This window comes from Lissotriton helveticus, chromosome 10, assembly GCF_964261635.1.
Source record: "Lissotriton helveticus chromosome 10, aLisHel1.1, whole genome shotgun sequence".
NCBI lineage: Eukaryota > Metazoa > Chordata > Amphibia > Caudata > Salamandridae > Lissotriton > Lissotriton helveticus.
Window position 1 is genome coordinate 150,537,356 of NC_136071.1, and position 26,272 is coordinate 150,563,627.

Here is a 26,272-nt window from a genome sequence, read left to right on the forward strand (position 1 = left end):
ATTAAATGATCACATGATTATTAACTCAAGCACAGTATGACAAAATGTATATGAGGAAGATAGGAATAAACTGGGGTAGTATGTAAGTTGCATCACACAATTACTGGTCTAGAACCTACCTAAAAGCCCTTGAACCTAAAAGTGAGCGTTAGAAAGTCTCTAAGACTTTTTTCATCCACTCTAAAAACTTACATCAGGCAGAGACTAAATATATCAATTGCCAGTATAATGACTTCTAAGTCCAAATAGAAATTCAAATATTAACATCAGATGTGGCATTATCTCAACCCTTTTTAGGTTTCGCCTGTCGAAAGCTGCGCAGCAGCGTTTCGCGCAGGCGAAATCTTATGTTAGAACAGTGTGGCCTTAGTTCCGCCTCTCTCTTCCACTGGCTAGCTCCATAAATGGAGGCTAGCCATTGGAAAAGAGACCTGTCCGTCATTTACCGAGGCGATTGGTGGGCGTTCCGCAGATTTTTTCCCTTTCCGCCCCTTTTAAAACGTCATGCGGCTGTGGGCGTGTGTTTTTTTTTCTTTTTTCCCCGTGATGTTTTCGTCTTTTTCGAAGTGTCTTTAGCGGGAGTGGTCGGCGAGATTTAAGTTTCCAGGAAGTTGTTGTTTTGATCATTTCATCGTGGCTTCTCCGTGTACTGTTGTGCTTCTGGCTCACGCTGTCTGTTACCGCCCCCCCCCCTCCCGCTGTCCGTGTGTCTGTTCCCGCCCCCCTCCCGCTGTCCGTGTGTCTGTTCCCGCCCCCCCTCCCGCTGTCCGTGTCTCGGCACCAGTGACGGTGAAAGTGATTGTTTCTGGAGCTCGCGTCAGATGTGGAGCGGCCGGGACCGGTAGGATGTGGGCGGCGGTTCAGTAAGGCCTGTGTGGCTTGTTTTTTAAATTATTGAATGCCCTCTTTGGGGCACAGCCAGCTTCCTCTTCGTATTTGCTGGGGCAGGGCCCGCCCCGTTTGTGATGTCAGGGGTATCCCCGGTGACATCACGAAAGGGGTGGGTCCTGAACTCGCAGTCACGACGAAGGAACTCCCTGGTCCCCTGCAGCCGCTGCCATCGGGATCCACGTGGGATCCGTGGAAATGCCATTGTCTGCCCCCCAGAGCACAGCCATGGGTAAGCGGGCTCTGGGGGGGGCTTCAATGTAAAAAACGGAGCCTCACATTACCCCCACGGAGCTCCGCAGGTAGCACAGCGGACTCCGGGAGTCTTCATTTTTAAAAACATTGGGTCCGCGAGCCATCACCCAGCAGATCATGCCGCACAATCCCCGGAGCCCCACAGGCCCACAGCGGGCTCTGGGGGCTTTATTTTTATTATCAATAAAGGGGCTTCGATCCCCAAACGGCCACAAAAACCCAGAGTCTCTGAGCACCTTAAAACCACAGCGTGCTCATGGACCCTTTCGACCCCCACGCGACTGTACAAACCCCCAGGGCACCACGCCTGGAAGCGCTCTCTGGAAGCCTTTATTTTTTTTATAAATACAAGGTTCCTCGAGCCCCCCCAGCCACCAAGCCTGCACAAGCCCCGGAGTTACGCACTTGGACCTCGGACTCTGGGGACCTTTGATTTTTATAAAAAATGAGGGGACCTCGAGCCCCAACACGTACCTAAGGCCTCTAGATTACAACGGCTGGAAGCGGACTCTGGGACGCACCTCCCCTAGGGCGCAGGAGCCCCCCAGAGTGCCACTGCTTGACTCAGACTCTGTGGGGCTTCTTATTTAATTATTACAACAGGGGCTTCCCGCCCCAAGCCTCACAAAGCCCCAGAAACCTCCCGGATCGCCTTGGCCTCTGGGCTGCCCCTGCATAATCGCCCCTACCTCATGCGCCCCAGAGCAGCGCCTTCAACAAGCGTTCTCTGAGGGTTTTCTATTTTTATTTAAAAAATGAACGGACCCTGACACCCAAGACATCTCCCGGACCACAGATGGATCTTGTGGCTTATTTAAAACATCTGGTGAGCTCGAACCCAGATACAGCATCCCTTAACAACTTTTGGCCTCTGCCCCCACACCAGGCACCTGCTCACACCGCTGCACCCAGAACACATTCCTTGGAGCATCGACATCCTTCCCGCAAGGACTGCACTACGGACATAAATCCCTGGGCTAGAACCGGCGCCACAGTGAGCCTGATCTCCTACCTGGACACTAGGCCCTGGATTCCAGAACCCTAGAACGCTGGTGCAACACCCTCCTTAAGAACCCATGACCTGCCCAGGACATCAGACTGGTGAGTACAAAACTGCATTATTAAGTTTTACCGACATGGGATTGGTTTTCAGTCACTTTTTTCATTTCAGTATTAGAGGGGAAAGCCAGAGGTTGTTGCAGGCCTGTTATTGATGTTTTGTGATGGTGAGTTCTTTGATGCAAAATATCACTCTTCCTGAAAAAGTATATCGGCGTGGAGCAGAGAAAGGAACGAGAAACATGTCTATATAATCTGTATAATTTTGGCGACTGTTGTGATGTGTGATTGTTGGAACATACCTTCCAGAAGCCATCGTCAAGCTGTTGAGATTACTATTTTTTCACGTGTCTGCCATCTGAACTGTTGGTACTCACTTCTGCCCTCGCTGTGGAAGTTGCTAACAGTGTAGACCATGTTATACAAGGGGGGTTGTACCCATATGGTCAGTGGGACCTGGGTGATCAGTAGCGTTATATATAGGGGGTCCCAGACCAAGAACACAATTCCTGTTCTTAAACACACACTATTTAAATGAATTTAGGAGACACACACTAAATGAAGGTAACCAGTGTTTTTAATCCACTGTACCAGGCAAACAATCAATATTGAAAAATCAGACATAAAATATACATGATTCAATGCGCCCACAAAGAGAGGGGGAGGAGGGAAGTGCAGGGAGGGGGATGTATTTCACTGGATTTTACATCACTAGTTAACATTCAAGAAACAACAACATAATACATAATTCAAAACGTGATTCCACATACATGAAAAAACATGGAACATGACATATATCATAGCAAAAAATTCCTAAGGAGATACTCCTATAATGATTAATATATCAAACTGGGGTTAGGAGTTCCTGGTTGTAAGGTGTAGATGTCTACGTTTCGACCCCGATAGTGTAGGACAGTGGATCCTTACTGCGTGGGTCTTCGTCAGGACGTGATGGGTGAAGGGGGGGAGGATGGGGCGTTTAACTCTGGCACACCGGGAGGGTCTCGTCAGGCGGTTATGCACAAAAGGGGGGTGCCACGTATGGAGTCAAGATCTTGTTGTAAAAAACGAGGGTTAAGTCATGGGTCAAAGCGATTGCCGGCTACACCAGTGCGGGTTGTACACCGTGCTAAACCGGCTGTTTCCAGGAGACGCGGCGCACGCACCACTATCGGAATTTTCCGTCAGCAGCGCGGATGGTGACACGCGGCATTTAAATACCGACGAGGCTTTACCCGATTTGGTTTTAAAGAAAAAAGAGAAATACCGGTTTGGCCCTTCCTTCAACAATGCGGATTTGTACACTGCAGATGCTTTACTGACAACGCGCGCCACTGAAAAAGAATTGGTCTTTTTGGAATAAGGCCGGTCGGCCCTTCTAACCATACCGCGGAGGGATACTGTGGAGGCAAGCTTGACAACGCACGTCACTCGAATTAATTTGTGGATAAGGAGCCGGTTTAGCACGGTGTACAACCCGCACTGGTGTAGCCGGCAATCGCTTTGACCCATGACTTAACCCTCGTTTTTTACAACAAGATCTTGACTCCATACGTGGCACCCCCCTTTTGTGCATAACCGCCTGACGAGACCCTCCCGGTGTGCCAGAGTTAAACGCCCCATCCTCCCCCCCTTCACCCATCACGTCCTGACGAAGACCCACGCAGTAAGGATCCACTGTCCTACACTATCGGGGTCGAAACGTAGACATCTACACCTTACAACCAGGAACTCCTAACCCCAGTTTGATATATTAATCATTATAGGAGTATCTCCTTAGGAATTTTTTGCTATGATATATGTCATGTTCCATGTTTTTTCATGTATGTGGAATCACGTTTTGAATTATGTATTATGTTGTTGTTTCTTGAATGTTAACTAGTGATGTAAAATCCAGTGAAATACATCCCCCTCCCTGCACTTCCCTCCTCCCCCTCTCTTTGTGGGCGCATTGAATCATGTATATTTTATGTCTGATTTTTCAATATTGATTGTTTGCCTGGTACAGTGGATTAAAAACACTGGTTACCTTCATTTAGTGTGTGTCTCCTAAATTCATTTAAATAGTGTGTGTTTAAGAACAGGAATTGTGTTCTTGGTCTGGGACCCCCTATATATAACGCAACAGTGTAGACCAACCATGTCCTTTGATTGCCATCACATTCCATTCGTGCTCTGCACTCTTCAGTTATTTACAGAGTCTGGCACAGGGACTTATCTTTGAGGTTCTAGTTTTAAAGGTCCCCAACAAAGTTGCTCTGAAAAGCTCATGCCTTATATTAAACCTTTTCAAGCCCTTTGGTTGTAAACGGTACAGCAGCTTCGCGTTGATTTCTGATGGTTACTCTGTTAAAGAAGCTATTCGTTACTTTACATGTCAGGTTTTCCACAGGGATATGTATTGAAAGTAACCATTGTTAATATTTTTCTTCATTAAATAATTTGACAGGTTGGATTTTTCTACTTCATTGTTTGCACCACTAAGAGAAATGTCATAAATAGGCTGTATTTAGAGTGTGTTTCTGTTCTCTTGTTGACAGTCATTAGAATGAGTAATGAGACTCCTTAGCTCAGCTGTCTTTTGAAGGCAAATGATCCTTCGTAGTTTACCCCAGACAGCATGAATCCTCTGTGTCATGAGGTTAGCCTCACTTCTACACTCGTTAGTCTAAGGTCTCTACTTCTGCTGATGGTCTTAAGAACGTAATACAGAAGCTTTAAGGCGCAACCATGAGAATGAATTGTGTCTTTTGTATGTAGGAAAAACCTTTACTATTGGATAAGTAATAAATACAATTTTAATCCTTTACACATTTCACTTTAATCACACAAGCTGATCTGCTTCGAGTAAAGTGTACAGGGTGTGTGTTCACTTGCTATAAGGAAATGCGGTTCTTTCGGAAATATCACATTTAACTTCCTTTCCAGGCCAGTTTACAAATAGAGCTAAAGCAAACCTGTACTATCAAAGCCAAGCTTGAATTGTACAATCCAAACACAAACAACCCAGGGCCGTTTTGTCATTGTGACATGACCTGACCCGGCTGGCTTTGTGTGTGTGTGCGGCTGGCTGTGTGTGTGTGCGCGGCTGTCTGTGTGTGTGTGTGTGTGTGAGTGTGTGTGTGGCTGGCTGTGTGTGTGTGTGTGTGTGCGGCTGGCTGTGTGTGTGTGTGCGGCTGGCTGTGTGTGTGTGTGCGGCTGGCTGTGTGAGTGTGCGTGGCTGGCTGTGTGAGTGTGCGTGGCTGGCTTTGTGAGTGTGCGTGGCTGGCTTTGTGTGTGCGTGGCTGGCTTTGTGTGTGCGTGGCTGGCTTTGTGTGTGCGTGGCTGGCTCTGTGTGTGTGTGTGTTTGTGTGTGTGGGCGCGGCTGGCTCTGTGTGTGCGGCTGGCTCTGTGTGTGTGTGTGTGTGTGCCTTTGTGTGTATGTGGCTCTGTGTTTATGTGTGGGTGCAAATGCAATAGGTCTCACATTTGCGAGAGATTAAGCTAATGGCAATGTAAATGACAATGCCATTTATTTATCTGTTTTCAAAACCAACAGAAATACAAATTTTGTCATTTACAATGCCAATAGCTCTAACTTTTCCAAAGGCGAAACCATTGCATTGTAAATGCTTGTTCACCAATGAGAGAAAGGAGGTTGTCACTATTATGATGGGTGGTAAGGCTTACAGTGTTAGTCTGTCATCAGAATGTTTTAGACCAAACAGGTCAGGTGGTCAAATTATTCAATCTCTTGTAGCAGGAGATAGAATTCCCCCTTTATTTAACATGAAATAATATTTATTTGTTAGAAAACGGGGGAAATGTGGCAATGGATATAGCTTCTTATAGACCGGTAACACTGTTAAATAGCATGGAATTTTTGTCAAAGCATCTGGCAACAATTTAGCGTCAAAGGTATAATTGTTAGTTCACAATGAAACTGGTTTATCCCAAAGTGATACCTAGTTGTAAATATACATTATTTGGCTAAATCCTAGATTTGCTGATAGTCAAGAAATTATCAAAAGCAAAGGTTTTATGGCTTGCTGAGAAGGCATTCAACTTCGTGGCTAGAAATGCTTGTTTCAGATTCTTAGAGGAAGAGACTATCTTCCCAGCTCACAAGACTGATACGTTTCATTCCCAGAGCTCCAGTGCAGGTAACTGAACTCAGAGGAAATCAGGGTGGTGCTGATGGCAAGCGAGTAACCAGTCAGGGGTGCCTTTTGTCACCAATACTTTCAGCAGTGTTTGTTGAACCTTTAGGTTCAAACACACACTGCTGCAGCAAGATTTCTTTCAAGCAGCACCACAAATTGAAACAACATTAGGTTGGTTTAGTGGCTACATTACACATTCCTTGCACAGGATATTTGCATACATCTTTATCAAGCCAACTATTCCACTTCCTGCACCTCAGTCACTTCCTATTCTGCTATCTCCTGCTACTTCTGTGCCCAGAATGGAGTCGAGATCGTACCGAAGGTCTTGTGTGGGTTAAAAGGAAGGGCCATTATTCATCATGTCATGAGACTCCACGCTGAGCATGTGGTGGAACACCTATGTTGCCAAAATCCATCCGGTATCTCTGTTCTTGTGATCGCCTAGAGGGGCATTACGCAAGCTGTCTGGAGTACAGGGCGAGAATGGCTGCAGCGGTACCAAGGACGGGTCTTGGTGAAATAAAAGATGTCAAAATTGGGCTTCTCCTTAGTTTGTCAGGAAAACACCATGATATGTAGAACGAGAACTGGTCAAGACTTAAAACATGTCCTTTCCACGACGTTGGTCTGCCCACAGGATGTGAGCTGAGGATCGCAATCCTAGATGAATCAGTTATTTTTCTGGCATATCAGTTACTGTTAGAATCGCATAGAATGGATGGACGCAATTTTAAATGAATAGAATGCTGCTAATTATCTGTGCTTTTACTTTTTGTTGCATTCTTCGCTCCCTTGCTTGTCACAGACTTTTGCTTCTTGCAGTTTAATTCTACTTATGGAATTTGACTGTCTCTATTCTACTTCCTGGTCCTCAGGAGGAGTTTGGTGCCTTACTATTATCTGCATTACTACTCTTCATCTTCAATCAAGATTCATAAGATTGCCTAGGATTATTTCCCCTCCTCCCGTTTCCTCCTTCTGAGGATCCACTTAACCACATCGATGCTGATGACAAGCTCAGCTCGTCATGAGGTACACCTCTCGTACGCTCATGACGAGCTGAGCTCGTCATGAACCGCGGGTTTTTTAAAACTTCAGCGCACAGCGGGAAAATGCGCCGCACCGATGCGGTTAAGGAGGCCCTTGACATCCTTCCATTTTACTATTCTCTGCATCATAAATCCACGGCTATCAGGAGTTGCCACCGTTTCTTAGGGCATTCTAGAAGGCAATTCAACACATTGTTCAGTACTTGATATCTTCAAAAGGATTTGGCCTAGATAATTGTCACAAGCATCATTCATAAAATCAACCTTTAAAAAAGAAGAAGAGAAGAATAGCATGTTCTTACCCTCAAAGGGTTTACTACAGCCCCACTAGGTTAAGTCGAATCAAACTGGAATTAGACACTCAGTATTTGAGATGCTGTGCAGGGGGCATGGGAACTGTCTACCACACAGTTTGGAAATGTCTGCTACAGCGATATTGCTCCTGGGTATGCAAAACAGTATCTGGGTAGAGGGCACATTTTTAAGAGAATGGATCACTTGTACCTGTGTGACCAGGGTCAGATATTGTGGCCCTCTTAAAAACCCTCATTCACGTACACAGGTGGTCTGGCAGTATATCTTGATTATCAGCCTATTTTTGACGTAACAGCATCCTCATTGGAATTTTTGGGGTATGCTATCCTCCACCTGGAGGTAGAACCACTGGTAATACAGTAGTGATCAGTGATGAAAAAAGTGCTCAAGTGAAGTGAGTTAAAATTGCCTACTCCTCCAAATTAGAACCTTCTTTAATTAATTAGAGATGTGGAAAAAATAAAATCAGGGTGGTGCATATGAAGATGAGTTACTAATCGAACGCACTAATTTATCCATGTGAGTGGTCGACATGTTTCAGCCCCATAAATGCCCAGCCGTGTAAGGGAGGCTTTCTTCAGGACCTTTGGTTATGTGAGGTTGCTAATTTTGCAGCCTAAATGAGATAGGTAATTGACTTACCCTTCTTCTGTGATCATTACTGGTTATTAGTACCTGAAACTGGTTATCCCTTTTGCGGGCCGCCTCGGGAGAACTGGCTGGCTTTTTTAACCTGTCTGTGTCTGCTACTGCAACTTTGGGGTGGTGATGTAAATACATATCTGGATCCTACTGCAGACTTCTCCGTGCCTACGGACTGGCATGGGAAGCAGGCGGCGTGGTTGGTCCAGTAGGGGGATGGAGGAGTACGGGCTGGTGGATGACTGGCGTTTTGCATCACCCTGCCTGGCGGGAGGGAACATATATGTCCTCAGTACATGGTCCAGATTAGATTATTGGCTCATATCTGCTGGAGAGTGCCCGTGGGTGGAGGGGGTATGGCATGTGCCCAAGATGTTGTCTGACCATGATACTGTCCTACTACGGCTTCAAATGACAAATATAACCCCTGCCCCATTCATTTGGTGATTCCGGGCAGCAGCGCAATTAGATATTGTATTTAAGGTTCGAAAATCGACTAACTTTGGGGCATTTCTCACCTAGGGTGCCATCAACCCATTCACTAGTAACATCCTCAAGGGCCAGTACTTCATGCCTCATGTGGATTCATACCTACGAATATGGCTAGTATCTTCTCGTACCCTCTGGCGGATAATTGCAGACTTATTTTTATATAAGACTCTCTGTCCTTTACTTCCTGACTGGCAGTTGGGCACCAATCACTTCTCGTGTTTACGATATGTACCTGGATTGTTTATTTACAAACTACTACCGATTGACTTTATTTTTACAAGCTGGGATCGGATTAATTTTCCCCCCAACTGAGAGTGTAACACCGGGACAACTTCTCTACACATTACATGGATCTTGCGTGAACACTGCTTTTTAGGGCTCGGCCTCCGCCCACGAAAGTGGGAGGAGTTTCGAGCTCCTAATGTTAAAGAGAAAAAAAAAGTTTCTCCTAGGGCTTTGGCGAGACACATTCCACACATTCCTTAGTGTGTTATGTCATCTGGCCAGTGATTCGTCTTCGCTGTGGTGTCTTTTTAATAGCCTTGAAGTGATAGGCTAAATGTCGTTTTCGTCGGGCATGTGTAGCATTTTTCGTGCGTGTGCGCGCAAAGAAGTACATTAATTATAATTAGGAGCTGTCAGGGTGCCTCCATAAGTGAATCCAGATGGCCGGGCGCGTTCACCATTCAGCAGCGCTCAGCACGCAGCTGCTGCATGCCAGGCCGGGAAAGGGCTTCATTAGCCTCACTCATCCGGCGCTGAGACAGCAAGACACGGGGGCCCACGGCCCCCTCCCATATCTGTAACGGCGAAACAGGACAGATGCAATAAAGAGTGCCTAGGAGCTGGCTAGATGCACCATGGAGCGCTTCGAATTGGGTAAAAGATGCCCGTTTCAAAGCAGCCACATGCAACTTAACATACTTACAAGCGGGCGTGTGTTCACTTTACGGGGTGCTTCGAGTCATTCTGGGTGAAATAGCGAGCGCTTCGAAGAGGGCAGTGAGTAAAGAGTGCTACTTGTCTGCTGAATCATTCAGCCAGAGGAAGTCTCTGCCGAAGCTGTGAAAGCTGACATCTACAACCCTTCTGCACTCAGGCACATCCCGCGTTATTCACACCACCTCAGCCCTGCACGGCAGGCTTCATGGCAGTGGTGTAGCGCAAAGTGATGGCAGAGGCCTCCGAGTTTCACAGATGATTGCCCACCAAGGAGCAAGGCCTGGTGCCCTGAGCAGCCAGCCTGACGCCCTTCCTCCCCCTGAGCCACTTGCTCGGACCTTAACATGAAAATACAAAAGGAATGAATGCGTTGGTTTCGTCCCTCCTTCTGCCCAGAGCTTGCAGAGTGGCGGTGTTTTCTGCTGGACTCAATAAAATGTGTTTGGGGTTTGTGGTCTGACCAGAGGATTCTGGGGGCTCCCTGTAGTTCTTATACAAAAGTGGCTTGCACAATGAAGTCCGGCCGTCGCATAAACGGTGTCTGCAGCCTTTGCAGGGAAAGGCCCGGTTGCCAGACCCAGGGGACCTGCCAGCCTTCGGCTCAGGACCGGCTCCAGGAGTGTTGATGTGGATGGGCCACGGGTTTGTTTGGGTGGGCCACTGTGGGTCCAATTATCACTTATAACAAGTGTGTTAGTGCAGCACTGTATTGTCACATATTTATGTCAAAGCTTCCTTGTGTTAAAGAAATACAGTCTCATCAATATTTTAAAAAGTGTATCATATTTTACATGATGTTTGTTATATGTTTTACATAGCAAACATTTTCAGGGCTCGGATTATGCATGGCTCTAAGAGCCAAGCCAGAGCCTGAGCTCGGCTCTCCCTGTTAACTTGTTTCCTCTCTCACCTCTAACCCCAAAACCCATTTTCAATTTTAAAGACGGTGAAAACAACATTTCGACATGCTGACGTTGAGATTGATGGAGCACTTAACAGGTGCCTTCTCCGTGGCCTCTTCTGCCGTGATTGGGTGGGCCAAAGTTCACATTTGGGTGGGCCTGGCCCCTGCTTTGGCTCCTCGTAACCATGGGCAGAAGGAGACACTGGCTGAAGAACCATTAACTCACTGATGTACTCGACCAGCGTTCAACCCTGTTGCCTCGTGAATATACAAAGATTGCAGCAACATTAACCAACTGAGCTATCTTACCCGGATACGAGGGTGTGATCTGCAAATTAAACACGGAGCTTAGAGAATGTACAGTCGCTCACCTAGGTTTGTCCATTGGATTCTTCCCTGAGACCTGCAGGCTACACCCATACCTCAGCAGCAGGAGCATTAACCCTCAGGACTGTTTTACCAGCTAGTGCGCTTCCATTTGTTTTCGGGCTTCCATAGCCGCCTGCGTGTGATGGGACTACGGGCAGTGCAGAGTGCAGAATCAGAGTGCAGAATCAGAGTGCAGAATCAGAGTGCAGAATCAGAGTGCAGAATCAGAGTGCAGATTGAGAGTGGAGAGTGCAGTTTGAGAGTGCAGAGTGCAGATTGAGAGTGGAGAGTGCAGTTTGAGAGTGCAGTATGAGAGTGCAGTATGAGAGTTGAGAGTGCAGATTGAGAGTGCAGATTGAGAGTGCAGATTGAGAGTGCAGATTGAGAGTGCAGATTGAGAGTGCAGTTTGAGAGTGCAGTTTGAGAGTGCAGTTTGAGAGTGCAGATTGAGAGTGCAGATTGAGAGTGCAGATTGAGAGTGCAGATTGAGAGTGCAGAGTGCAGTTTGAGAGTGGAGAGTGCAGTTTGAGAGTGGAGAGTGCAGTTTGAGAGTGCAGTTTGAGAGTGCAGATTGAGAGTGCAGATTGAGAGTGCAGATTGAGAGTGCAGATTGAGAGTGCAGATTGAGAGTGCAGATTGAGAGTGCAGATTGAGAGTGCAGTTTGAGAGTGGAGAGTGCAGTTTGAGAGTGCAGTTTGAGAGTGCAGATTGAGAGTGCAGATTGAGAGTGCAGATTGAGAGTGCAGATTGAGAGTGCAGAGTGCAGATTGCAGAGTGCAGATTGCAGTTTGAGAGTGCAGATTGAGAGTGCAGAGTGCAGATTGAGAGTGGAGAGTGCAGTTTGAGAGTGCAGATTGAGAGTGCAGAGTGCAGATTGAGAGTGGAGAGTGCAGTTTGAGAGTGCAGATTGAGAGTGCAGAGTGGCAGTGAGTGCAGAGTGACAGTGAGTGCAGAGTGACAGTGAGTGCAGAGTGACAGTGAGTGCAGAGTGACAGCAGAGTGACAGTGAGTGCAGAGTGACAGTGACAGCAGAGTGACAGTGAGTGCAGAGTGACAGTGAGGGCAGAGTGACAGTGAGGGCAGAGTGGCAGTGAGGGCAGAGGGGCAGAGTGGCAGTGAGGGCAGAGGGGCAGAGTGGCAGTGAGGGCAGAGGGGCAGAGTGGCAGTGAGGGCAGAGTGACTGTAGAGTGAGTGCAGAGTGACAGTGAGTGCAGAGTGAGTGCAGAGTGACAGTGAGTGCAGAGTGACAGTGAGTGCAGAGTGAGTGCAGAGTGACAGTGAGTGCAGAGTGACAGTGAGTGCAGAGTGACAGTGAGTGCAGAGTGACAGCAGAGTGACAGTGAGTGCAGAGTGACAGTGAGTGCAGAGTGACAGCAGAGGGACAGTGAGTGCAGAGTGACAGTGAGGGCAGAGTGACAGTGAGGGCAGAGTGACAGTGAGGGCAGAGTGACAGTGAGGGCAGAGTGACAGTGAGGGCAGAGTGACAGTGAGGGCAGAGTGACAGTGAGGGCAGAGTGACAGTGAGGGCAGAGTGCAGAGTGAGTGCAGAGTGAGTGCAGAGTGACAGTGAGTGCAGAGTGACAGTGAGTGCAGAGTGACAGTGAGTGCAGAGTGACAGTGAGTGCAGAGTGACAGTAGAGTGCAGAGTGACTGTAGAGTGCAGAGTGACTGTAGAGTGCAGAGTGACTGTAGAGTGCAGAGTGACTGTAGAGGGCAGAGTGACTGTAGAGGGCAGAGTGACTGTAGAGTGCAGAGTGACTGTAGAGTGCAGAGTGACTGTAGAGTGCAGAGTGACAGTGAGTGCAGAGTGACAGTGAGTGCAGAGTGACAGTGAGTGCAGAGTGACTGTAGAGTGAGTGCAGAGTGAGTGCAGAGTGAGTGCAGAGTGAGTGCAGAGTGACAGTGAGTGCAGAGTGACAGTGAGTGCAGAGTGACAGTGAGTGCAGAGTGACTGTAGAGTGAGTGCAGAGTGAGTGCAGAGTGACAGTGAGTGCAGAGTGACAGTGAGTGCAGAGTGACAGTGAGTGCAGAGTGAGTGCAGAGTGACAGTGAGTGCAGAGTGAGTGCAGAGTGACAGTGAGTGCAGAGTGAGTGCAGAGTGACAGTGAGTGCAGAGTGACAATGAGTGCAGAGTGACAATGAGTGCAGAGTGACAATGAGTGCAGAGTGACAATGAGTGCAGAGTGACAGTGAGTGCAGAGTGACAGTGAGTGCAGAGTGACAGTGAGTGCAGAGTGACAGTGAGTGCAGAGTGACAGTGAGTGCAGAGTGACAGTGAGTGCAGAGTGACAATGAGTGACAGTGAGTGCAGAGTGACAATGAGTGCAGAGTGACAGTGAGTGCAGAGTGACAGTGAGTGCAGAGTGACAGTGAGTGCAGAGTGACTGCAGAGACAGTGTGTCAGGGTGCACATTGTGTGAGTGTGCAGAATGAGTGTGCAGGGTAAACAGTGTGTGACTATGCAGGGTGACATTGGGAGTGTGCGGGTGAGCAGTGTGTGAATGTGTAGGGGCAGTGTGTGAGTGTGCAGAAAACACCACACACACATACACCACACACACATAACGCACACACAAACCACACACCTCAGTCTCTCAACACCACACACTTGTCACCACTCAACACAACACACTCACCACCACACTCACTCCCCAGGCTCACCCCCACAGACTCACCACCACACACTCACCAGCACACAGAAAACAACACACACAACAACACCCCCCCAGCCGTCAATGAATGCTTTCACCATGCACAAACACCAACAACCATCATCCATCTGTGCACGCTTTTACCAAGCACACACCCACCAGCCGTCAGTGCACCCTTCCACCAGGCACACACACCTCCAGCCGGCAGTGCACTTTTCCACCAAGCAATCGCAGTATGGTACACTTTACTTTTAAACATATTCATATAAAGCACAGCATGCCACCATTGGTAAAATTACAATTCAACCAAGATACTTCCACTACACACCACATGCACACACTCCATAACACATGGCAAAAAGACATTGGCATTTACAATGCCATTAGCTCAAACTCAAATAAATCCGAGCCCGATTGCATTTCTAATGCTTGTTTATTAAGGTGAGATTCCATTGATTTACCCTTTAGGGGATTAGTATGCACAATCCTTCCAATATGATCGGGCATGCTTTCTTGTAGGTTTATGCCTGCGAATACGCCAAGCGTCTCTATCTGTGGTCAGGTCCAATACTTGGGATCTCCGTATTTTAATATCATTTTTACTGCCTGATTGGCATCTTAACACCGATTACTCTAACGTAATTACGCCATGTACCTTAATCTTTTCGCATGTCATGATCACTACTTATTGACTTATTATTATAATTTTATATATTTATAATAGAATTTGAGCTGGGATCTGATCTATTTCCCCCTCAATGTGATTTGAACACCGGGACTACTATACTATGCTGTGCATTATTGGGTTTTGTTGTGAACACTCTACATTATTTATTAAGGTGAGATCCGATTGAGTTATCATTTTGGTGGTAAATTCTTTCCTGTATATTGAGTTACTTCCCTTTCCTCGCTAAACTTTTAGGGTATTCCCTTATCTATTTATAAACTTGATTCATTTATTTTTCCCAACTGAGCACATTCCAAACGTATTCTTAGGATTGCACTATTAGAACTTACTCTTAGGGCATACACACACCTTCGGGTATGTTTATATATGTGATTTTATTGTTGTATTGTCTTTAGTGTATATAATTGTGGATATATGTTATGTGGCCTGTCTAGCGACTTGATCATGTCCAGTGTGAAAATGTACTTTGTTTTTAATTATAAACCTGAGATATGTGTCATTTCCTTGTCGTTTTCGGAGTGACTTGAGTGTAACTACCATCTTTGTGTTATCTATATATCAATGTACATCATTATTTCTTGTGATGTCATGTTATATTTTTGTTCTTCTATGTTAATTAACACTGTGTCCTTAAGCGATTGTTTCAGCCCTGTTGAAGTTCCTTCTGCACAAGGAATGAAACGCGTTGGCTGTGTGCCGGTTTTAACAAATGTTTTGAATAAAGAAGACTGATGGACTCATTTTGTTCTCTTGAATTTTTTCTTGGGGCACCTTCAAAAGAATCTTTTCGTAACAGTGGCACTCAACGACGGCGAGTGCTGGAAGTAAATGCACAGGACATGTATTCCAAAAGCAACAGGGACTGAAGTGATGAAACTGGGTCAGCTGTTGTGTGTCTTTGTCGTACCTCAGTAGTAATTTCAAACCCATGTGGGCTTATGGGTGATCAACATACGGTTGAGCGCACTAGGAGCCTGAACACACGGTCTTTAGAAAACATTGCCCATGCCTCTTGAATAGTCGAATCATATGCCAGATACATCAGTAGTAATGTTGAACCCGTGTGGGCTTATGGGTGGTCAACATATGATATCAGGCTAATTGGACAGAAATCTGAGTACTCACGAGAGGTAAAACCTCTAGAGACAGAAGACTTGACTAGTGGTCATCGGTGTGTGAATAATGATACCCAAAGACGTATCAGATTTATAAGTGGAGACAGACTGTATATACTTTTGAGTGTGAAGGTAAATGAGAAGCAAAAAGACTCCTTCTTTAGACTGTTGCGCTCCCTTTTGGTTACACTAGCATGGGCAGGCAAGAAACCGAGAATTCGCTGGGACATTCTAACGCTTCTGTATACAGATGGAGGATTCTGTGCCCCGGACTTCCAATTAAATTATTAATGCACGCAGGTGCACTTTGGACACTGCTGTTACGTAGCGCATAACTTCACACTGCATGTAGTGATCGAACATGATGATGCCTCTCCGGTCCCACTCAGGGATATTTTAGCACGTAGGCGGATTGGGATCGCACGTGCTGAAATAAATACATTACGCACCACACTGACGGCCAAGCAAGGCGAGCTGGGAAACTTACATTGTATGCTCTAGCGTTGACTTTACTACATCATCCTGATATATCATGGCTCCGGACGACAGGTCGCTTTTGATGTTACTTTTCAGGCGCTGACAAATGTACCAGCATCGCAGGTAAATGCCCTATTATTTATCTTTCTGTATTACCGTCTCGGAACAGCTATGCGCACATTTATCCCCCTTCCCTAGCGAGCCCCCTGCACTAGTTGCATTAGAAGTACTCCTACTATTACAGCACGCCAACACCTCATCACTAAACTGTATGCTGCAGCACAAAGGGATGGGAAATATGGATAAGGGAAGGCGCTTGTGAAATGGAATGCTGTACTTTCGCACTCCATAACGGAAGATGAATAGAAGTTTAGTTGTATGCAACTCAGTACATTGACTTCAAACTGCAACCTGAGAATAATTAATTTAAATGTTTACATCAAGTATTATACTCCTCTGCAGCTATATAAATATGGGCTAAAAGGGGCCATGAGATATACGCGCTGCGAGCTGGCGATGCCGACTTCACAGACTTGGCCTGCTTGTGTCCACCAGTAATGCATTATTGGACACAAGTTACATCTACACTCTCTGATATGGTCCTGGAGCGTGTGGACTGTGGAGCAGGGATTTCCCTTCTGGGCCTACAGCCAAACTTCCAGTTGCTGGATCGAAGATTCCTATCAGTGTGCCTGCTATTAGCAACAAGCATTTGCATAGCCAATAGGTCTCGCTTTTGGGACCTTATGAGTATTTAGTTATGCAGCACAATATCCTTGGTGCAACAACATCAACTGTTGCATAGCTAAACACTTATAAGGTCCCAAAGGCAAGACCTATTGGCTATGCCAATGCTTGTTTGACTTGAACTTTCGTCGTAAAAGGAATGTAAACTTTGTGTCTTTGCTAAACGTTTCGAAAACACAGTTAGACTCAAGGAAACACTCCGATGGCCCCTTGAGACAGAAATTCACCTTTGTCCTGCTTTGCAGGTCGCCTGCCTTCCTGTTATCATACACGCGTCAGTGCGTTGAAGAATGACATGCTGAATAAGTGCACGAGGGACATTTTGACGCGTATTACAGGTTGGATGTGAAGATAAGTTCGCTCCTCCTTCGAAGTATTACATCTGTCAGTGCTCTGCGTTGCAGCGTTAGATGATAAAAGAGATCTTATGGTCCTTTGAAACTTCCAGGAAGTTAGAACAGAGTGGCACTTCAGGAAACATTACGTCTTGTACAAAGAATAATTTTGTTTGCTACAAATCTAATGTGGAAAGGAATTTCTCACAAATATTCGGTCATGTGAAAGACAATGTATTAGGCTGTTGGTAGGAGTCCCCGCTTGCTGCATCTCCGGGTATTATGCACGAAGTTCACTCTGTTCGTACATGCCACATTTCTTTAAACTAAAGCCTTACTTTGACAGGAGAGATCAAGAGTCTGGAAAACAAATACATGCAGCGCTGCACACTTCAGAAGCAACAAATCACTGCTAAATAATCACATATTTGAACGGCGTTGGTAAAAGAAAACAAGCGTGCGCGCCTCGCGCTGAAAGTAAAAAAAAAAAAAAGTTTGACGAGGAGAGGCAGCAGGGGGAGGGGAGAGAGGAGGGGGCCTGCACCTGTTTCCCTTGCGGGAGCGAGCAGGAACCATCTGTTAATTACAAACAGATGGTTGCAAAGCTTGCTCCTCCAAGGGACTCGCCAAACGTGCATGTGTTGCCATTCAAAGCAATGCAATGCGTGCATGTTTTTGCCTGAAAAACTGAATTTCTAAAGGTCTCCTCCTGTGCAGCGCATGTGCGCTGCGTAGGCGAGACCTAAAAAGGAGAGTAGCAGTGCATTGGGGGGAGTAGGACTAAACTTACAAAGACAGCTTGGATATCTGATATGGTATACTGTAGATCACAACTGGAACTGTATGCAGAGGAGTTGCATATTTCATCTGGACCTAAAGATTGCTTTGTACCTCTGATGGCTTATTTATTATCCAACTCTGGGAATAGTGAGTAAGGTATCAAATGTGAAAGGATTATGAATGTGTGGTCCAGGGCAATGACTGGATTGTTGTCAGCATATGACTACTGAGAGAAGCCAAGAAAAGCAACAAAGCCATCTGGGGTAACAGAAACAAACAACATAAATGATAGCGAGGACCCTTGCGGAAACCTAAGCTTCAAAGAAAAGTTATAGCATCCAAAGGTTATTAAGAGCAGCAATTGCTGGCAATCTTCTAGCAAGGACACAAGACATTTTGCCACCACACACAAGATTCCTACTACTCACAGTCCGGAGGCGAGGATACCATGATCTTTAGTGTCAAACAGTGCACATACCCTAAAAGCTCCTCACAAATTTAATAATAACAGACATGGTAGGTTCAGCGAAATAGCTGAAATACCAGTTGCCATGGGTGAAGCTAAACGGATTCCTTTAGGTAAGCTTAAAGTGACTTGGCGACAATGCTTTAAAGCGCATTCCCACAAAAAGGAGAAGAGGAATGGGGTAATCATTATCCACCACCAAGTTGATCACTGTTGTTTTACATTATTAGCCGTGGCGTAACCACCACCTTTTTCCAGTCAACAGAACTACGCCTGTGGCCAAAGGTGAACTGAATATGTTGTCTAGAGGAGGTGCGAGCTCTAGGCCAATGCTTGGAAAAGGGACACAGGGCTCATGACATTAAGTGACTCCGACTTATGTTTTGAAATTACCTTCTGCTACTTCTTGCATAAGTACATGCACATAACTCAGGAAAAAAACATACGGACGAGTTTTAAACAATAGGGGCTACCATTTGGAGCAGAGGTTTTTTATAATCTTGTAATCGTTCCAGTGGGAAGGGGACTAAGCCAGGTACCAGAATCCCACCTGTAAAAATAGCTCAATGTGCAGAAAAGCTCTACAATGTCAATCATAACCAGAGGGTCAGGACTTTAGACCAGTCAGTGGAAACTTCCTCCTTCCACAGATAACATGAAGACTACTACTACAAAAAAACAAATCTCCGATTATCAACATCCACGCTACTGATTATCCAGGATAATTAGTTTTCTCTTTCTGTAGGATAAGTTATCATATAGAAAGAGAAAACAGACTCTGGTTTGTGTCAGCATCCTCAAGAGTAGTTCATAAAGTTACCAGAACAAGACACCCAAGGGTCCGGACTGGGAACCCTGAGAAACCCCAGCAATTTTGTAGGAACAGCCACGCCAGCAAAGTGGGGTGGGGTGGGGGGTGCAAGTGTGAAGCACTGCTGCTTTTGTTACTGCACATTAGCATGTCATTTACTGAAGAACGTATAACCAGATCGTTATTGGATGGTTTTGCATACACAATGTAATACTATTTCAATCAGCCGCCTTTCTACAAAGATCTTTATCGAATGTTGAACCAGCTCTGAATCAGCACATTTAAATAAACTACCATTAAGATTCCAGATCGAATGATGGAATTGGTCAATCTCTTAATACTGGCCTGCTGAGCCTTCTTGCATTTAGAGACTCACCCCCAACACAAGTACCCTTACAGCGAAGAGTCCAATTGGATGGTTGATTCTTTATTTCATGACGAATCTTATTGCATAAAAGGCTCATTACGTGGATTCCATACCACAGTACCTGGCTGTCCTCTTTCACCTCACTGTCCTGAAGAAGACCAGCTGCAACGTTGGTCCAATAACACACATTCCTGGGTCAAAACATCGAAGCACCACACAAATTTATGTTATACCGTGGGTTTGAGAATACATAAAAAACAAATTGTATAAAGATGGATGTTTATTGAGTCGCTCAATTTACTTTTTCACAATCTTCCCTTGCTGTATATATAGTTTCACGCACAATATCACTTTGTCACTATTTTTCACTTACTCACTAAAAAGTCAAGTAACTCATTTGTTATTGCAATTTGTTTAAATGCTCATGTGACAGCTATATGTATACATACATATGTATGTGTATATATATATATATTATATTATATATATATATATATACACACACACACACACACACACACAAGATTAATATAGTAACTGTTCAAACTGCGTAATCTCTTTCTTGGTGTGTTTCTGGTCACATATCAATTATGGCTTGCTAAGAAATTGCTCCATCTGACAGTGCCATTTGTAGTTTATTGCTTTTGTTACTGGAGGCCGATATTGCAGCACGGCTGCAAAACCGGCCCCACAGCTGTAAAGCCTGCCCCACCCTTCCAGCCTCCCGGTAAAATGTCAAATGCCCGCTACGGCCAGTCCGGCCCTGAAGACACCACAACTTTGAGGCATTACAACCAGTGCTTTAAATGGGCCAGTACTCACTGGTACGGAGTACTAGCACTTCTTAGATTCATGGCTCTGAGTACTGGCACTTCTCTTCTTCCGTGGAGAGTACCGGTAATCATGAAAAGGGAGGCTCATTGGCAGTGCTGGTGAGCAGAAGTAGAACGTGTCTCTGGCAGCCAAGGTGCCGCTTCTACAGCACCAACCTGAGCCCCAGCTGAGCTATTCAGCAGGGCTCATTTGAATAATGTCCGGCTACTCACCATCACGCTGTGCTTGATAGAGCAGGGTCCGATCAGGCCCTGTTCTGTCAATCACATTCACCCTGTCCTGTGGGTTCTTGGAAGCACATGAATCATGTCAGTCCCCTGGCAGTGGCTACAGCCAGTCTGGCCCTGGTAGCAATTAAAAAAGACATGGTAGGTGAAGAGAAAAGATGGCTTTTATCATACCCGAGTCTTTTTTGTGTGTGCTGTGTTTGTGTGTATGCCTGTTTTTGTAAGAAAAAAGTGAAAGAAAGAGAGAGAGAGAGAGAGAATCAAGACACTCTCAGGAGGTATTTTAAAGACAATGTGTGGCACTTTGTACATGTTTGTTCTGCAACAAAGATTCATAAATAACGTAAAAGAGAGGTCTCTGGGCCTGGGTGAGTGGATGAGTAAGTGGATGGATGAGTGAGCAAGGGTGGATGTATAGATAAATGGATGGATGGATGATTGAAAGCACTCATGGGTGAAAGAGGGTGGATGATTGGATAAAAGGGGGGATGATAGGTGGATAAGTGAAAGTTTGGATGAATGAAAGGTAGGGAGGATGGATGAAAGGGTGGATGATGGATGAGTGAAAGGAAGGATTCTGTGAAAGGCTGGATAGAATAAAGGAGTGAAAGGGTTGATGATTGGATGAGCGAAAGGATTGATGGATGAGGGAAAGGGTGGATAAAGAGATGGATGAGTGAAAGGATGAATGGATAGGTTTGGAGATGGATGGATAGGTTTGTATATGAAGGGTGGTTAGATGGAATGGTGAAAAATGAATGATTGATGAAAAACTGAATAGACAATAAAATGCAAAGGTTAAATGGTGAACATCCGCAGGTAAATTGTAGGATGAAAGGATGAATGGATAGATTGATGGAAGTGACAAGAGATATCTTCTGGGGAGGGTCATGATGAGTTGCGTTATTTGCTTGATGCCATAGGAGCTTTGGGGTGACATTGGGGTATTTTCATTTTTTTACTATTCGCGTGCTAAAAAATATATAGTATTGTGCCAAACAGAAAATAACAGTATAACATTAAGAATGTGCAACTATTGCAAAAAAGGAAATGTTAACATATTATCGCATTTCTCTTTCATTTTGTGTAATGAGTTTACCTTCTTTTTTTATATAAACACATTTCTCATGTGTTTTGGTATGTGCTGCAACTAATATAGAAGTTAAGTATCATCATGTCTTACCCTTAGCCCCGACCCCTCACTACACTTCTAGCTCATTTGAGTTCCTGCACTTATTTTTTCCCAATTTAAAGCACTGATTACAACACTTTATAAATCTCGGTTAATATAACGTTTTAATGTGGTAAAAATGCCAGTCTATTATGATTCGCCAACATGCTCTGTACATATTAAATTGTTCAAATGTTCTACTTACGTGAACAAGGTGCTCCTCAAAGTAATGTATTAGCGCCAGGGTCACGTTTGATCAGACTGTGGTTGGTCGTGGACCAATCAAGACCTGAAATCCAACGTCAACTGCACGCGACAGGTCACTTTTTTTCTGGAAACCGATATATTATTCAGTTCTAGGGTTTAAGGCATGTCCGAGTTATCAAGTGCGCAGGAGGCATATTTTGATTTGAGAGCTTAACGAAAAAAAGTTTACTTTAGGCGTTATTAATGGGGCTAACTAGGAGGAGAACTTTTGCGCAGCAGCGTCAACGGCGAATGCGGCTCGAATGCTGGACGAATAAATTAAATCCGACTCAAAGAATCTTCCAGACTATGGAAGCTTGCACAATCCAAAATACACAGAAAGCTTGGAATCCCGTAGAAAGAAGGCAGATTTTTTTTTTCTTCTGCGAAATAGTGCGAAGGAAAAACGGAGGCGTTTAATGCATCAGCAGTCACGAATCCGAGTAAACTGAGACACTGCCCTCAAAAGTTAAAACAGTAACTTGTTATTCAGAAAGGACTCTAACCCTTCCTTCGCTGTCCCCGAGGGGTCAAAGGCGGACCATGGCTGGAAAAAAACAAAAACACTTGCTCTCAGTAGAATACTAAACAGGGATGTTAAGAATTGTGCATTTATTAACTATAAAAATTCCCACTGTTTTAAAAATCCCGAAGTTTAATGCATTCCCTCCGTTCTCGTGTACCCCGAAGGAATTATTGAAACGCATTAAGTCTTGTACCAAACAGTAGTTCCTTCCAACAAAAAAATTACCGAGGCTTTAACTCTCTAAACCCTTTTGTTGTTTAGGCGCCCAAACCATTAAAATCCACAACATAAAGCTAGATGCCAGGTACAATTTAGCTTAGGACTGTACTTAGAATCACGCACATTTTAGTTCTAAAGAAGGCAACAGAAGTTTGATAATAACTACAAAACACAGTGTTGAGGCACCCTATTCAGCAGTCACAAGGAGTCATCTAAAGATGGCAAGGTAATATCTTTATCGGATTGTAGCTATTTGTCTATACAGGAAGGATTGTAATTAGGACATGTTTCTACGTGTCATATGCAGGAGCGCAACAACGCCCATTGGGCTCAAAGGGCTTCAGCCTCCCCACCCCACCCCCCAGTCGTGTGTGTCAGCCCGGGTGGAGACAGCTTCCAGGGCACACACAGCCGCACCAGAGTACTTCACAGGTCTTTAAAAGACCATTTGCTTATTAATAAGGCTTTGTTGTTTTCTCACCCCTTCTTAGAGCCCCTGTCTCTCCACTCTGCCTATTGCTGGAAGAATTCCACCCCCGGCATTTTTTCTTACACCCCCCCCCCCTCGAAATTTGGCTCTAGCTGCGCCTCTGGTCATATGGCACATCGTGATGACGACACGGCATGGCACAGGGTTGTAGTTTGGTTGGGAGGATGGGTGTCTGGGTTGTTATACCCCCCTAAAAAATGTATTCTGTTGTAAATAGTTGGGAAAAAAGAAATATCAGTCGGGTCTGGTGAGCAGCAGCGGCCCCTCCATTAGGGAGGAGGAGTGTCGCCCGCCTGCTGCCAGATGAAAAATAAAATGGTGACAAAATTAATTTATTACCATTTTACATTCCACTTTCCATAGGAACAGCCGTGTTTGGGGGCTAGGCCACTGCTGCTGACTGGCAGCAGGGGAGTGGTGATCACTCCATCAGTTAAGAGTGCGCATGTCATTTTGTCCGGATGTCTTGCAACGGACAGCCTGACATGCGCACTTCAAACCACTCCACACTGCTTTTTGACACTGCTGTGTGGAGAGCAAGCACAGGTCCCAAGCCTGCGGGAGCGTCTAGGCAGCCTGAGAAAAGCCAATCCTGGCACTGCTCTCATGCTACTTAACATTATCCGCAGCTGGAGAGCAGCGTCTGGATTGGTGAGGAGAATGCTGCAGTCAGATCGCCGAGGGACTCAAGCACGAGGACCAGAGGAGGCGAGCCAGCGGAGTAGTTTTTGTTTTTTTCTCTCTCTCTCTCTCTCTCTCACTTTCTCCCCCCCCCCTGCATCTATTCGTCTCATATTCCTTCTAAATGTCCTCCTCTCTGTTTCTCAACCCCACTCTATCTCCCTTCTGTTTCTCTCTTTCCGGCTGCCTGTCTAGACTGCTCTCTCTGTCTTTCCCCCATCGCTCTTTCTGGTAACACTCTGCATGAATTCATTTTAGGGAGTACCCAGTGGAATGTTTTTTGACATGGCAGCACATTAGGACAGGTAGACGCACTCAGAAGCAGCCTGGACTCAACAATTAATTACAAAACATACATGTAAAAGAAGGCAACTGTGTCAGCCAGGAAAGAACATCTCTCAAAGATGAATCACAGCCGTGATCTTAAAAAAATGGAAGTCTGGGACGTAGCTGCCAAGGTTTCAGATTTTCAGTGTAATTATGAGTGACATTTAAACGACTAGGAGTGCCGCTTTGTCACAAGCAAAATCAACCAATGAATTAGAGGGGAACATAAAATATCAGAAATTGTAGCATGTCTGTTAAGCTGCCACATACTAGACCATAGTGTGAGACTGTGCAGCACGCCCAATAATGGCCACCCAGTGCACCCTGTCCGGGAATAAAGTGGACAATATGCAGGATGTGCGCAATTTAATTAAATGTAGATCATGAGTGGTGGTGGTGCATTAGTAGAAGTGTCAGTGAGGCTGAGCACATTTTGGAAGCACTTGCATAGCTGCCAAGGTTTTAGATTGATATGCGTGACATCTGAATTAATTATCCTCTGCCTGTGTTCCGCATCACCATGCCCTCCACCCCCCATTGGCAAAATGACGAACTGGTCTCTGTAGCCAGTACTTTCAAGTACCCTGTACCCTTGAGACTGGTATGGACTTGGATGTCGGCAGTTTCTCGCTGTCAGTTCCCCTTCATCTGGGACCTGGCTGAGGAGGCTTGCCTGGTGTTGACCTATTGTGCTCACCTGAAATGCCAGGTGGCGGACAGGACGTATCCCACACCGTGAGTAGGAGAGTCTGCTGGCCTTGTGAGACAGTGGAGTTGCCTCAGTAACTGGGACTAGCAGTGCCACTGAGAGATTGGCCCAGCTGCTCAGAAGGCAACCAGCAGCACAGATGATCAGACTGGAGTAGTGAGCCTGGCGCACCGGCACACACGTACAGCCAGCCTGTACTCCGAGGGATAAAATCAGGAGTCACATTTTTCCTGCAAAATGCAATTCTTAATGTGATTACTAACTTCTGGACCTGGCTGCAGCTGGATTTACTTCGAATTAAGACCTACAATACAACAGCATCTTTAATTATTTTATATTTCAAAGCCATTTTGCAGAGATGTATCCCACAAGTTTTGAGCTGGCAAATATATACAGGAATCACACGTGGTAATTTTGCATGAAACAATACCGCATACTTACTTAATTTTGCAGCAAGGAAGGCCGGTGAGGGTGATGGAGCAGGGGAGAGACAAACATTTTTGTGTACCCCTTGTAAAATTAAGCTCTCAAACCCATAACATGTATTAACTGTGTGGAGCATGATAATTAATCAACAAAAGAAACATACACTGAAAGAGGTACAAGTGGGAATACTAACTAGCTGATTTGCAAAAACTAACGTATTAATAATGTGAAGAAGTCATACTAATATAGTGCAGTATCGCTTAAAAAAGTAAATAGAGCTATGCATTTATGTTTTATTTGAGTATTTTTATGGCAAAACAAATACATTTGGTAAGTAAACAATGCATTTATGTTGCTTTTTGCTAGGTAACATTTAACGTGGGAAATTAGAATGGCGGGAGGTAAACAGAAGGGTTATATTTCTAATAGCCAACGTCTGCTGTGTTTGTTTTCATATTAGTTCCCAAAGAGGCCCGTGCGGCCTAGTTCGAAAATGGCTGCTTATGCGAGGCTACGAAAAGTATGACTCTACACATGCGCGACTATACGCGAGAGATGCTTGAATGGCCTGTGCTCGGACTGAAGATGTCAAGGTCAGCATGGCCTAAGACACCGGAGCTGTGCCAAGGATGCTCGAGTTTGAAAGCATGGGAAAGTTGCATGCTGTAACTTCATGATGTATAAAAAAAATACAAGGACAGGATGACAAAATTGCGGAATGGACAATTTGATCGTATGGGAATACGTAAAGATGACATTGCAAATTTTGGACAATGAGGAGATGAGGTGATCTTCACCACCCCATACCAATCAGAAATGAGTGCGGACCCTAAAGTTTCAAATTTTAGTTAGATAGTGAGGGAAAAAGGGTATAAAAGAGCCGGTACAAAAGAGGGAAAAAAGGTTGGATCCTGAATTT

The 26,272-nt window shown here is 45.3% G+C and overlaps 1 protein-coding gene across 3 annotated transcripts in view; it reads right to left on the minus strand.

The window, feature by feature from the left end:
• Nucleotides 1-26,272, minus strand: part of SNX8 (sorting nexin 8) — a 213,016-nt gene that overhangs the window by 146,735 nt on the left and 40,009 nt on the right. Inside the window, exon 1 of one of the 3 annotated variants that reach the window (XM_078664974.1) lies at nucleotides 21,935-22,067. The exons of the other annotated variants lie outside the window; for them this stretch is intronic. The gene's annotated coding sequence lies outside the window, so the exon portion shown is untranslated. Of the gene's footprint in view, nucleotides 1-21,934; nucleotides 22,068-26,272 lie in introns of those variants that run through there. 3 annotated transcript variants of the gene reach the window in all.